This window comes from Budorcas taxicolor, chromosome 8 (genome assembly GCF_023091745.1).
Source record: "Budorcas taxicolor isolate Tak-1 chromosome 8, Takin1.1, whole genome shotgun sequence".
NCBI lineage: Eukaryota > Metazoa > Chordata > Mammalia > Artiodactyla > Bovidae > Budorcas > Budorcas taxicolor.
Genome location: NC_068917.1, coordinates 43,211,516 through 43,226,654, shown reverse-complemented (window position 1 = coordinate 43,226,654; position 15,139 = coordinate 43,211,516).

Genomic DNA, 15,139 nt, shown 5'->3' with positions numbered 1-15,139 from the left:
AATACCCATCCACATACAATATCCCTACATCCTAATACCTGGAACCTGTGAATGTGTTACTTTATATGGCAAAAGGGAATTTGCAGATATGATTAAGTTAAGGATATTAAGGTGGGGAGATTATCCATGTATGCCTGATGTAATCAAAACAGGTCTTTTGAGAGGAAGGCAGGAGGAATCAGATTCAGAGAAGCAGGCAATACAATGGTAGAAGCAGACACTGGAATGATGTGCTTTGAAGACGGTGAAAAGGGCCACAAGCCAAGGAATACAGAAGGTCACTAGAAACTGAAAAAGGCAAGGAAACAAATCCCCCTCAGAGCTTATAGAAGGAACTAGCCCTACTGACTCTGGTGGCCCTGGTGGCTCAGACGGTAAAGAATCTGCCTGCAGTATGGAAGACCCAGGTTCAATCCCTGGGTCAGGAAGATCCCCTGGAGGATGAAATGGCAACCCACTCCAGTATTCTTGCCTGGAGAATCCCATGGACAGAGGAGCCTGGCAGGCTACAGTCCATGGGGTCGCGAAGAGTCAGTCATGACTAAGCAACTAACACTTTCACTTCAGCCCCGCTGACACCTTGACTTTAGCCCTGAGAAACTGACTTTAGACCTCTGGCCTCCAAAACTAAAAGAGATTATATTTGTGTTAAGTCACTAAGCTTTGGTAGTATGCTCCAGCAGCAATAGGAAACTAATATATCTCTCTAGCCCTCAGGGACACTTTGATCTCTTCCTTCTGAGTTCTGATAAAGTTTGAATACATAACATAGCATTCAGAACTTCACAGAACCTGTTTCCTCATCCAGGTATAACTGTCATTTGGGGCACAGACTTTTGCTGTACCTGTTAATTTCTCAGAGGGGGGAATGTCTAAGTTGGAGGATACTTTCGGGGGAAGAAGTAAATACTCCATTATATCAATATGAGGGAGATATCATCCTTTGATCTTACAGTTACAGTATGTCATTTAAAAAATTGAGTCTGTTCAGATTAATGGATAAAGAAGATGTGGTTTGGGACTTCCCTGGTAGTCCAGTGGTTAAGATGCTGAGTCCCAATGGAGGGAACATGGGTTTGATCCCTGGTTGGGGAACTAAGATCCCACATGCTAAAATAAAACAATTAAAGAAAAAAAGATGTGGTATGGAGAACGCCCTGGTGGTCCAGGGGTTAAGACTGTACTTCCACTGCAGAGGGTGTAAATTCAGTTCCTGGTGGGGGAACTAAGATCCCACGTGCCGTGTAGTGGAGTCAAAAATAAATTTAAAAAAATTTTAAATATGTATATATATATACACTCATATATATACATATATATACATACTCATATATACATATATATACATACTCATATATACATATATATAATGGAATATTCAGTTCAGTCGCTCAGTCATGTCCAACTCTTTGCAACCCCATGAATTGCAGCACGCCAGGCCTCCCTGTCCTTCACCATCTCCCGGAGTTCACTCAAACTCCCGTCCATTGAGTAGGTGATGCCATCCAACCATCTTATCCTCTATCATCCCCTTCTCCTCCTGTCCCCAGTCCCTCCCAGCATCAGGGTCTTTTCCAATGAGTCAACTGTTCGCATGAGGTGGCCAAAGTACTGGAGTTTCACCTTTAGCATCATTCTTTCCAAAGAAATCCCAGGGCTGATCTCCTTCAGAATGGACTGGTATTACTCAGTCATAAAAAATAATGAAATAATGTCATTTGTAAGCAACATGGATGGACCTAGAGATTATCATACTAAGTGAAGGAAGTCAGACAAAGATAAAGATAAATATCATATGATATCATTTATATGTAGAATATTTAAAAAATCATACAAATGAACTTATTTATAAAACAGAACAAACTTATGGTTACCAAAGGGGAAAGGGGGAGGGATAAATTTGGAATTTGGGATTAACAGATACAAATTAGTATACATAAAATAGATAAATAACAAGGACCTACTATATAGCACAGGGAACTATATTCAATATATTGTAATAGCCTATAAAGGAGAAGAATCTGAAAAATAATGAATATTTTCATGTATAATGAATCATTTTGCTGGACGTCTGAAACACTATAAATCAACTATGTGTTGTGTGTGTGTTTAGTCACTAAGTCATGTCTGACTCTTTTGCCACCCCATGGATTATAGACCACCAGGCTTCTCTGTCCACGGGATTTCCCAAGCAAGAACACTGGACTAGGTTGCCATTTCCTTCTCCAGGAGATCTTCCCCACCCAGAGATGAAACCTGTGTCTCCTGCATTGGCAGGCAGATTCTTTACCACTGAGCCACCTGGGAAGTCCTGAACATACTTAATACAAGTATATAAGTGTACTGAACTGAACACTTAAAAATGGTACAAATGGTATACTTAAAAATGGCATATAAATTTTATATGTATTTTACAACAATTTTTTTTTTTATAATGAAGTCTGTAACTACAGTGGGGACAAAGAACAAAAGTGATTTGGAAATGTACTCAGGCTGAAAGCACCTGCAGAAGAGGGAGATACGGTGCTTGGTTTGGGAGGACAGAGGGGCTGGTATTGGTGTGAGGGATCCATGGCTGCGAGGATGCCTGTCCTCTCACAGTGACACAGTTTTCCCTCCTCCTTCCAAAAGGCAAAATGATTCCTTCAACAACAACAAATATGTATTGAATATTCTGTGCTGACACTGGGGGTATGGTACTAAAAAAGATATATAGCTTAGTGTCAAATGGGGGAGAAAGACATAAAACATAATCACATACGGAGGTTACAATCTGATCCACGTCGCAAGTGAGGTATGAACCAAGAGTGAGAAATAAATGAGATTCCCTCACAGCTCAGTTGGTAAAGAATCTGCCTGCAATGCAGAAGACCTCAGTTCAATTCCCAGGTCGGGAAGATCCACTGGAGAAGGGATAGGCTACTCGCTCCAGTATTCTTGGGCTTCCCTTGTGGCTCACCTGGTAAAGAACCCCCTGCAATGCGGGAGACCTGGGTTTGATCCCTGGGTTGGGAAGATCCCCTGGAGAAGGGAAAGGCTACTCACTCCAGTATTCTGGCCTGAAGAATTCCATGGACTGTATAGTCCAGGGGGTCGCAAAGAGTCGGACACAACTGAGCGACTTTCCCTTTAATGATGCAGGGGGTGGAAGTGAGAAGGGAATGTGTCCTAGGCAGAGAGGACAGCAGGCTTCTAGGACCAGAACAGAGCAGTGAAGTTGAGAGAGCAGAGGAGCAAGATGATCCTGGGAAGGCGGCAGAGGGCAGAGCCTGGGGCCAGGTTCACACCTGTGGTCTTTGTCCTAAGAGCAAAGAAGAATCACCAGAGTTGTGTTGAGGGTGGGAGTAGGGGAGGAAAGGAGGTTGAGCTGTCATGATCAGATTTGCAATTTTTTTTTGAAAGGGCCAAAAGAGATGTGGGAAGACCAGTTAGGAGGCTACTTCAGTAATCCATGCAAGGGACAATGAAAGTGAGAGGATAGGGAAGTGCTGCAAAAGATGAGGAGACAAGGGATATTCCAGTGAGATTTAGGTAGATATATCTTGAGATGAATCAGACATTATGATATTATGATTTATAATAAGAAATCATTAAATTAATTAAACAAGAAGGCCATTAGACTGATGTGACTCTAAGGCTATGGTGACATAGCTACATAAGCAAATCAAAATCTAAGCTTATAAATGTTCCAAGGTTACAAAATTAAAACCACTAAGGACAGTCAATCATGAACAACCACTAGCCTTTAAGCTATCACCAATCAGTAACTTCCTTACTTTTCTTCTGCTTTTTCTCTTAAATATCCTCTCTCCAAGCTTCCACTATGTTAGTGCTCTTAACCACTTCTGGTTTGGTGCTGCCTGATTCAATCTATTTTTGCTCAAGTAAATGCATAAAAATGTTAATGTTTCAATTTATCTTTTGACAGTTTTGACATCAAAAGAGGGAACTGAAGGAAAGTCCCCTCAGTCCCCAGCAGAAATGAACAACCAGGGGAAGCTACTTGCTGAGCCCCTTGAATTTGCTGCACCTTTGGAGGTGCTGGGTAAGTACTTCTCTCCTACCTGTGCGGTTTTTGCATTTTGAACTTTCAGACTTTATTTTAACATTTCTTTTTCCAGACTGGGTCCAGAAACTGGCCAGAGTCAGACTGGGTTCAACTTAGAAACCAGTCTACTTCAACTGGATGCAGACCAGTGTGAAGCCTCGGGTGAATAAAATTTTGTGTTAAGGCTGAGTAAGCAGGTTAACTTTACCAAAGATAATTTTGAATTACAGTGGCCACAGAGGAGAACTTCCAACCGAGATAAACAATCATTTAGGAGGTGCATAGAGAAAATGGGGTCTCAGCCAACTGAAGGTGGAGGGAAATTTCCTTTCCTCCTCTACTGTTTCTGGTGCCCATGATGAGACCCACTGGAACACCCCTACTTGCTGCAGAGCCTGTAAATGGGATTCTGGGGAAACTGGCAGAAGCTAGGAAACGGTGAGAATTGGCAAACTCAGCCCACCTAGATCTCTATCTATGGTGCCTGGTCAAGAGAAGAAGGTAAAATTTCACATTGTCCTCTCCATTCCAACCAGATTGGCAGGCAAAAAAAATTTTTGAGAATAAGGTCTTTGAATTGTGACTTGTAAATCTGCTTTCAGGTAGCCATTGGTTGCCAGTCCTTTCTCTCCCAGGGATAGCTACTACCTTCTTGTTTGCCTCACTTCGTGTCATGGGAACTTGTCTTGGCAACCATCAGGCTCCAGGCAGAAATGTGGGTGACATCCTATTTGTGGCTAAGGTCTTACTCACTGCTGCCAGCTCTCAGGGAAATCATCTAAGTCTTTCTTTCCTTTAGCAATCTTGGGGAGTGGCTCTGGATTTAGGAAAACAGTATCTTTTGTACCTCTTTAGGGATGCTTCTTAAGCCCATGGTGTTACTCGGTACTGCCAGAAAAACCTACAAGACATATGAAGGGATTCTTTAAAGTAATTCTAAGGTCAAAAGTTGGATAAACTGGAAGCTAATACTCAGAGCCTGATGGGAAGAGTTTTTTGGTTTGGTTTTGTTTTGCTTTTGTTCTTTTGTTTTTAAGGCCTTTTCCCCTAAGCTAAAAGAAATTATGTACCCAGAAGAGAAGAAAAACATTCAAAGGCAAATAGCTCTAAATCTAGAATATAGGGATCTTTGGCTTCCATATTAGTTAAAAAGAACTTCTCCTTGACATAAAGAAGGGAGATAAGGCAGTTGGATGGGTCAGGCTTGATATCATTCAAGCAGCAACCCAATTCTTTAAGGAATTAAAAATAACTGTACTTGTCTTAAAAATCAAGTCTTTATAAGAACCAAACTGCTGCTCTAGAGACAATTCAAAGCCCACCTATCCATTTTACCAAACCCAAGTTTCCTCTATTTGTCCTCTATTCCTCAAAATGCTTGTAGGTATTGTAAAGGTCTAGATTTCGGAGCAAAAGTCCTCTTGAAGGAAGCTGAATTATTTCCCTATGTCTTTGAAATGTAAATGTTCTACCCAGTCTTCTCAAGGAATTGAGGACCATCTCTTTGAAAAGCAAACTTCAGGGAAGTTATTCTAAATCAGAAGAGAAAAATAAAAGTGGGGGAAAGGCTATCTGGAAACTAAACAAATGAAAAATCTTAAAAATCTTCTCCACAACATTAGTAAAAGTTTAAGCCAACTGAGAAAGTACACTTATATCATCTGACAGAAATACAACTTGGAGTCAACTATTCCATGGACTATCCACGGGGTCGCAAAGAGTCAGAAATGACTGAGAGACTTTCACCTTTCTTATATAAACCAGATGTATAATATTTTTCTACCTCTGGATAGTATTGCAAAATTAGTTTCTAGAGAGCTCTATTTAACTGGCTTGATGATAAGCATGGGGAATTCCCTGGTGCTCCAGTGGTTAGGACTTGGAGCTTTCATTGCTGAGGGCCCTGGTCAATCCCTGATAGAGGAACTAAGATCCCACAAGCTGTAGGCTGTAGCGCAGCATACAAAAAAGAAAGACAAACATGCACATATAAATTGAGAAATTAAGTATACTCTCAGAAATATAAACACTAACTCAAATGTTTTTCAACTTCACGTGATCTAGGATAATCTTCGGTAAGTAAAAGGTCATTTAGGTTTGAACCCAGGTCTCCTGCATTGCAAGCAGATTCTTAACCATCTGAACCACCAGGGAAGCCCGTAGGTTTGATAGTTTAATTAAAATAGGCATATCTTTGGCGTTATCAGCATTAAATGTAATACTCTTACTTTAGGTTACTAAAATTTAAAAAAACAGGTTTTGTTACAGAATTTGTCAACAAGAAATATATCTTAAGATAATGGTGAGCTGTTTAATATTGTATAAAATTTTTATGAGTAATTTAAGCATAATTGTTAAGAACAAGCAAATTTAATAGATTAAGGTAAGATAAAAGTTTATAAATGAACTTTTAAAGAATAATTATGCTTTATGGTATACTTACTTTAAAATAGTTTCCAAAATCTTTTTGGTAACTTGAAATCTTAGAGCTATACTGAAATGGAGGGTTAAATGATGGATATTCATTGAATATGTAGATCACTCCAAAATAAGGTAAAGTACTGAAATATTAACTACTGAACATAGGTCTACCTGCTTTGGGGTTACTACAGAGGAACTCAAGATAATTGGATCTATTAGTAAACACGCTTGTGTTCAGTGGAAAATGATGCTATGAGGGAGCATATCCTTCTAGAAATTATGATATGTATTTATAAATTTGCCATATAAAAAATGTGTTTGTTGCTGGGGTAAAAGACAGTTCATAATTGCTTCCTTCTTATTTTTCACTATAAATTAAGGTTCCTAAGGATTAAGAATTCTAATTAATGTGTAATTAAAACCACTAAAATAATAAGGAAAACAACTCTATGCAAGGAAAGTAAGATGTGTTTTTGGCTAATAAAAGGTTATGAGGTATGGAGATGCACTTTTGTTAAGAGAAATGAAAGCAATTTTGTTCTAAAATAAAGCTGATTACTTCAGAATGGGGAAAAAAAGAGAACAAAGGACAAAGAACTAAACTAAATGGATATAGAAAGTTGGGAAGAGAGGAAAAGAGATAAAAGTTTACCGTGGGTAGTGAAGCTAGCTAAAATTGAATTGTTACCTGTCAAACTTCAATGTGAATCAGCCATAGGTATGTCCCTTCCCTCTTGAATCTCCCTCCCATCTCCCTCCCCATCCCACCCCTCCAGGTTGATACAGAAAACAAAAAATTCTGTAAAGCAATTGTCTTTCAATTAAAAATAAATAAATTCTTTTAAAATTGAATTGTTATTATAAGGATATTTAAAATAAACTTTATTATAGTAATATGCTTATGTAAAACTAAAACTTAATTCTCCTTTTATCTGCTAAAATGACAAAGTTTTCTCCTCTTGATAATAAGAGATTCTGATTTTTCTTTACCTTTTAAGTAATCTACCTAGAGCAAAGATTTTGTGTTTTAATAAAATAATTTCCTGTGATTTATATTGTCTTTATCAGGTCTTTAAATACTTAAAGAAAACTGAGTCTTCTCAATATTAAAAGAGCTAAGTTTTGTTCACAACTATGTAAACTTCTGTATTTGACTTTAAAATCTTTGTCACTTTGGAGGAATAGATAATTAAATATATTGTTTCACAACGATCTGTGATTCTATTTAGCCAAAACCTTTTGATATTTTTGCAAACTTCAAATTCTAAATGAAGTCTTTTTGACCTGGGAGTAATTTCCCCTGGAAAATCTCCAAAGACTTGTTCTCTCTCCTTTTAAAAAGAGATATTGAACTAGTTAGGCTTATTTTACATGCTATAATACATGGGAAGCATTGTCAAATAAGAAATAATAATTACATTAGATTTGTATGAATATATGATATCAATATAAGTGTCCTAGAAATATGGTATGTCCTAGTATGTGACCCTATGGACTGTAGCCTGCCAGGCTCCTCTGTACATGGGATTCTCCAGGCAAGAATACTGGAATGGATCACCATGCCCTCTGCCAGGGGATCTTTCCAACCAGGGGTTGAACCCCATGAAAATCTCTTGCACTGACAGGTGGATCCCACTAGCACCACCTGAGAAGTCCCAGGATAATGTTATCACTTGTAGTTCTAGTGATTATCTTAAAATGTTGTATGTCAAAGAAATAACCGAGTTTTCTTGTCAATAGCATTATAATGAACTCTCATGAGATATTTAACCATGGCCATTTTTAAGTCTTTTATCATTTACATTGTTTTACTCTGAAGCTTTTGCAGAAATGCTCCTGCAAAAGTACTTCATCTTTAAGGAGAATCATGGAAGGGACTCTAACAGATAGAGGTTTCTGTTAACTTTCAAATCATACCACTGAACTGAGTAAGGCTTTGCAGAATTCTAATGGAGAAACTCATGGCTTCATAAAACTGGTAACAAAAGAACAAGGTCAACAAGAATTAATTACATGGGACTAAATGAACTGATGAGATTGATTATACTTTTTAAGATCTTTGTTTGAAACACTGTGGTTCCTTGTTTTGTTTTCTCAAATTTTAGGAAAACTTTTTCTCTTTTATGCTATTCAGCAAATTGGTAAAAACACATTTTTGTCAAAAAGATGAAATATTTATCTTTTTCTCCCTATCTGATCCCTCTATAATTCAGAAACTCTATTCTTATTTTCATGGCAATACAGTTATATGCATAAGTTCAATAAGAACCTGTTCTCCTTGTAACAGGACACAATTGGAAACACTGGTTATATTACAAAGGCTTTGACTAGAATGTAATATTTGAGAATGTGGATAAATCAGATATGGCCATACAGTTTTAAGGAACTACAGTTGACTTTATGGAGTCAATAAAACCTCTTGGGAAAACTGCCCTAGTACTGTGCTTACAGAATACCAGCAGTTTTACCAGATGAGCAAGGAAGGTCACTTTCACGGCATGCCCAGGCACCTCAAGATATTTTGCATACTTCCAAAAGGGAGAATTCACCCAAATCTATAGGTAATTTAGGCAATCAGTTCAGTTCAGTTATTCAGTCATGTCCAACTCTTTGAGACCCCATGGACTGCAGCACGCCAGGCTTCCCTGTCCATCACCAATTCCCACAGCCTGCTCAACCTCATGTCCATCGAGCCAGTGATGCCATTTAACCATCTCATCTTCTGTCATCCCCTTCTCCTACCTTCAATCTTTCCCAGCATCAGGGTCTTTTCAAATGAGTCAGTTCTTCGCATCAGGTAGCCAAAGGATTGGAATTTCAGCTTCAGCATCAGTCCTTCCAATGAATATTCAGGACTGATTTCCTTTAGGATTGACTGGTTGGATCTCCTTACAGTCCAAAGGACTCTCAAGAGTCTTCTCCAACACCACAGTTCAAAAGCATTAACTCTTAGGTGCTCAGGTTTCTTTATAGTTCAACTCTCACATCCATACATGACTACTGGAAAAACCATAGCTTTGAGTAGAATGGACTTTAGTTGGCAAAGTAATGTTTCTGCTTTTTAATATGCTGTCTAGGTTGGTCAAAGCTTTTCTTCCAAGGACCAAGTGCCTTTTACTTTCATGGCTGCAGTCACCATCTGCAGTGACTTTGAAGCCCCAGAAATAAAGTCTGTCACTGTTTCCATTATTTCCCCATCTATTTGCCATGAAGTGATGGGGCCAGATGCCATGATCTTAGTTTTCTGAATGTTGAGTTTTAAGCCAACTTGTTCACTCTCCTCCTTCACTTTCATCAAGAGGCTCTTTAGTTCTTCGTCACTTTCTGCCATAAGTTGGTGTCATCTGTATATCTGAGGTTACTGATATTTCTCCTGGCAATCTTGATTTCAGCTTGTGCTTCATCCAGCCCAGCATTTCTCATGATGTACTCTGCATATAAGTTAAATAAGCAGGGTGACGATATACAGCCTTGACGTACTTCTTTCCTGATTTGGAACCAGTCTGTTGTTCCATATCCAGTTCTAACTGTTGCTTATAGGCAATGATTGATGGTAAATCCTTGGCTTGTCTTCTTGGCCTGGAGATGGCTTTAAAAGTCCAATCTAAGATTCCTTGTGAAAAGTTCCAGCAGAGTGTATATGGCCAGTGACGATTCCTACTTCTCTTATGTAAATAATCAGGTCAAGTTTAATGAGACTAAACTTATTCTGCAAACAAATTAGTCTTACTATTATGATTATCTTTACTAGAAATGAAGGTGGTCCCTGGAGAAGGAAATGGAAACCCACTCTAGTATTCTTGCCTAGGAAATCCCAGGGACAGAGGAGCCTGGTGGGCTACAATACATGGGGTTGCAAAGAGTCTGAACTATTGAGCAAGCTTGGAATCTAGAAAGATGGTACTGATGAACCTATTTGCAGGGCAGCATTGAAGATGCAGACATACAGAACAGACTTGTGGAGACAGTGGGGGAAGGAGACGGCAGGACAAATTGAGAGAGTAGCATTGAAACGTATATATTACCATAGGTAAAATTAGATAGCGTGTGGAAATTTTCTGTATGATGCAGGGAGTTCAGATCAGGTGCTCTGTGACAGCCTAGAGGGGTGGGGTGGGATGGGAGGTGGGAGGGAGGTTCAAGAGGGAGGATACATTTTTATACCTATGGGTGAAACCAACAAAACACTGTAAAGCAATTATCCTTCAAAAATTAAAAATAAATAAATTTAAATTAAATATAAACAAAACACAAAAGATGATAGGTAATACATTTTTTAAAAAGCAATGAAGGTGATTACAGAGGGAAAAACAGTATTTCAGCAAAAAATTAAAACACAATCTTGTGGATATCATATTCTAGGTCTCCTTATTATCTTTGAGGTGTTGTTATATATCTATAAACCAAACTGGATCCTGAATTCTTCTACTTTTCTCAAATATCTGGCTATTGGCACTCTCCCAATAGTTATTGTAGTCTCCCTGGTACACTATGTTCTCTCAAGGCTGTATATTGTTACCCTGCCTATTTAACTTCTATGCAGAGTATATCATGTGAAATGCTGAGCTGGATAAAGCACAAGCTGGAATCAAGATTGCCGGGAGAAATATCAACAACCTCAGGTATGAAGATGACACCACCCCTATGGCAGAAAGTGAAAAGGAACTAAAGAGCCTCTTGATGAAAGTAACTCAACATTCAAAAAACTAAGATTATGACTTCCAGTCCCATCACTTCATGGCAAATAGATGGGAAGCAATGGAATCAGTGACAGACTTTATTTTCTTGGGCTCCAAAATCACTGTGGATGGTGATTGCAGCCATGAAATTAAAAGACGCTTGCTCTTTGGAAGAAAAGCTATGACACACCTAGACAGCATATTAAAAAGCAAAGATATCACTCTGCTGACAAAGGTCCATATAGTCAAAGCTATGGTTTTCCAGTAGTCTTGTATGGATGTGAGAGTTGGACCATAAAGAAGGCTGAACACCAAGAACTGATGCTTTCGAACTGTGGTGCTGGAGAAGACTCTTAGAATCCTTTGGACTGCAAGGAGCTCAAACCCAGTCAATCCTAAAGAAAATCAGTCTTGACTATTCATTGGAAGGACTGATGCTGAAGCTGAAACTCCAATATTTTGGCCACCTGATGCCAAGACCCAACTCATTGGAAAAGACCCTGATGCTGGGAAAGACTGAAGGCAAAAGGAGAAGGGGCAGCAGAGGATGAGATGGTTGGATAGTGTGACTGACTCACTGGACATGAATTTGAGCAAACTCTGGAAGCTAGTGAAGAACAGGGGAGCCTGGAGTGCTACAGTCCATGGGGTCACAGGGAGTTGGACACATCTGAGCGACTGAACAGCAACAAGCCAGCAACAGAACTACTATCAGATGGTCTCACTGCACTCGGAAAAACAAACAGGATGGGCAATGAGGTGAATAACAAAAACCATTCTCCATGGATCTGACATAATAACCTTAGTTTCACAATGAGACAAGAACAACTTAACTCTGATAGTGACTGACAGTAGAGTTAATATCAATTTTGTGATCAATCTCTCATGTGTGAGAAGATGACAAAGAAGGGGGAAATGGTTAAACTAATTTCACAGGGAGGCCACTGGATTTGGTACTAATGCTATGTTGACTATAAAAATCTCTCCCCAGGAGGATGAGATGAATGGAGAGAGTAGCATGACATTTATACTAACATCTGTAAAATAGATAGCTAACGGAAATTTGCTGTATGACTCAGGGAACTCAAACTGGAGCTGTGTAATAACCTAGAGGGGTGGGAAAGGTGGGAAGTGGGAGGGAGATTCAAGAGAGAGGGGCATATGTACACCTATGGTTAATTCATCTTGAAGTATAACAAAAATCAAATCAATTTTGTAAAACAATCATCAATTAAAAGTAAATAAATATAATTATTTTTAAAAAGAAACCTCTCCCCAAGCTCCTGCTGGTAGAGTATTCCTAAACACTTTTGGTTTGGTACTGCCCAAATCAAGCTTTGTTCACACAAACTCTTAAAATATTTAATATGCTCAATTTATCTTTTAAAAAATATATATACTTGGTCTTTGACCCCTTTCCTGGCACATAACTCCTAAACTCCTCAGAATTTCTTAAGTCATAACAGTAATAACAGTGTTTTTGTTATGTTAATGAAGTGACTTTTAGACTGCACCTAAGAATGGGGACTCAGTTCAGTTCAGTTCAGTCGTTCAGTCGTGTCCGAATCTTTGCAACCCCATGAATTGCAGCACACCAGGCCTCCCTGTCCATCACCAACTCCCAGAGTTCACTCAGATTCATGTCCATCGAGTCAGTGATGCCATCCAGCCATCTCATCCTCGGTCGTCCCCTTCTCCTCCTGCCCCCAATCCCTCCCAGCATCAGAGTCTTTTCCAATGAGTCAACTCTTTGCATGAGGTGGCCAAAGTACTGGAGTTTCAGCTTCAGCATCATTCCTTCCAAAGAAATCCCAGGGTTGATCTCCTTCAGAATGGACTGGTTGGATCTCCTTGCAGTCCAAGGGACTCTCAAGAGTCTTCTCCAATACCACAGCTCAAAAGCATCAATTCTTTGGCGCTCAGCCTTCTTCACAGTCCAACTCTCACATCCATACATGACTACTGGAAAAACCATAGCCTTGACTAGACGGACCTTAGTCGGCAAAGTCAAGAATGGGGACAGGGTGCCCGGAAAACCAACAATATGATTAGAGGATTAGAACTTTCAGCCTCACTCCAGGCCTCTGAGGAGGAAAGAAGAGCTGAAAGTTGAATCAATTGCCAATGGCCAATGATATAAGCAATCATGCCTGCATAATGAAGCTTTCACAAACACCCAAAAGGACAGAGTTCAGAGAGCCTGTGGGTTGCTGAACATGTGAGTGCATGGAAACTTCCTGCCCTTTCTCCAAACCTTGCCCTATGCATTTCTTCCATATGGTTGTTCCTAAGTTACATGCCTTTATACTAAAACAAGAATCTAGAAAGCAACTTTCTCTAAGTTCTGTGAGCTGCTTTAGCAAATTATTCATAACTGAACCCAAAGAATAGGTCATTGGAACCTCTAATCTATAGTTAGTCATTCAGGTACTAAGGCAAATACCTGGACTTGTGACTGGCATCTGAAATGTGTGTGGGAGGACAACCTGTGGGATCTGAACTCTATTTCCACATAGATAGTGTCAGAATTGAGCTGAATTATAGGGCTTCCCTAGTGGGCTCAGTTGGTAAAGAATCTGCCTGCAATGCAGGAGACCTGGGTTCAATCCCTGGGTCAGCAAGATCCCCTGGGGAAGAAAAGGGCAACCCACTCCAGTATTCTTGCCTGGGAAATCCCATGGACAGAGGAGCCTGGTGGGCTACAGCCCATGGCGTCACAAGAGTGGGACACGACTTAGTGACTAGACCACATAGGTCACATAGCTGGTGTCTAGTGGAGGAAAAAAAAAAAAAACATTGGAACTGGATGCAGAATCAGGCAACATGAAGGGTGAAAGACAAGGAGAGGTCACAAATAAATCTGAACTTTCTGCTTTGTGAATTTGGATGGATAGGGCTTTCAAACTTACTGAACAAAGGCTCGATCACAGTCACCACACTGCACAACTTGAGGAGACACCATATCCACTTTTTAGTCAATGGCAATGATGCCCTTGATGTTGTGCACAAGCAACAGCCCCATATGACAAATGATCCCTAGGGAGACAATTAATTTCCCTAACCTGGGCCTAACTTCTTCCTATCTTCCATTTTCCCCTGGTATACTTGAGGTTGTGATCAGTGACCAACACGCCAAAGCCCAATGCAATCAAATGTTTCATGTTTAGCTGTTCAAGTCAGATTCCACCAAAATCACATCATAAACCTGAGCCTTCAGAAAAACTTTGGGCAAAAAGAAAGTAAAAAGAAAGGATCCGTGTGCACCTGATTCATGTTAGGTATGTTTCAGGGTCATTCACTCTCTCCTCACTCATCACTGTTATCAGGGCAAAGCTAGTGTAGCCCAGCACATATGGCCTTCTGGTCACATGGTCTGCTGATGGCAAGAGCCTTGCATGCTGCTTCTTCAGGGCTTCTGTAGCAGGAAGTCATGTTCCATAGAGTCTGATCAGAGGTCCAAGACTGACTCACCCTTTGCATCTAAAGAAGACTGGAGCAAGAGACAAAGATCTCTCCAGGCCTCCTCTGGTGACATCCAGGCAGCCCATATGATGCTGTAGCCCTTAAAGAATGATCTGGACACAGCTCCTCCTGGGGTTCCAGTTGTTTGAAGCAGACAGGGACCCATTCCACCCACTAAGTGGCAGCAGGTAGAGGTGTTCACACCTCAGAATGTCACAGTAAATCAGGCAACATTGGGTGCAATCTAGGGACCCTCACTGGCCATTCTGTGGACAGGCAAACTGTAGCCCTAGCCCAAAGCATGACCCACTGGCAGATCAACCTCTGTGAAGCAGGGAAACCTAAAAGAGCCAAACCCTGGGTTGATAAAGATGAAGTCTTCCTGAACCCAAGCATGATCATGTAGGTTAAGGAGTAGTTTATAGGAGAGTCATCCTGATGTCTGGTTGGAAAGGCCTGCATTGGAATCCTGCTATGCCTATCATTAGCTTGGATGAGATTCTCAAGCTTTCTGTGCCTCAGTGTTCTC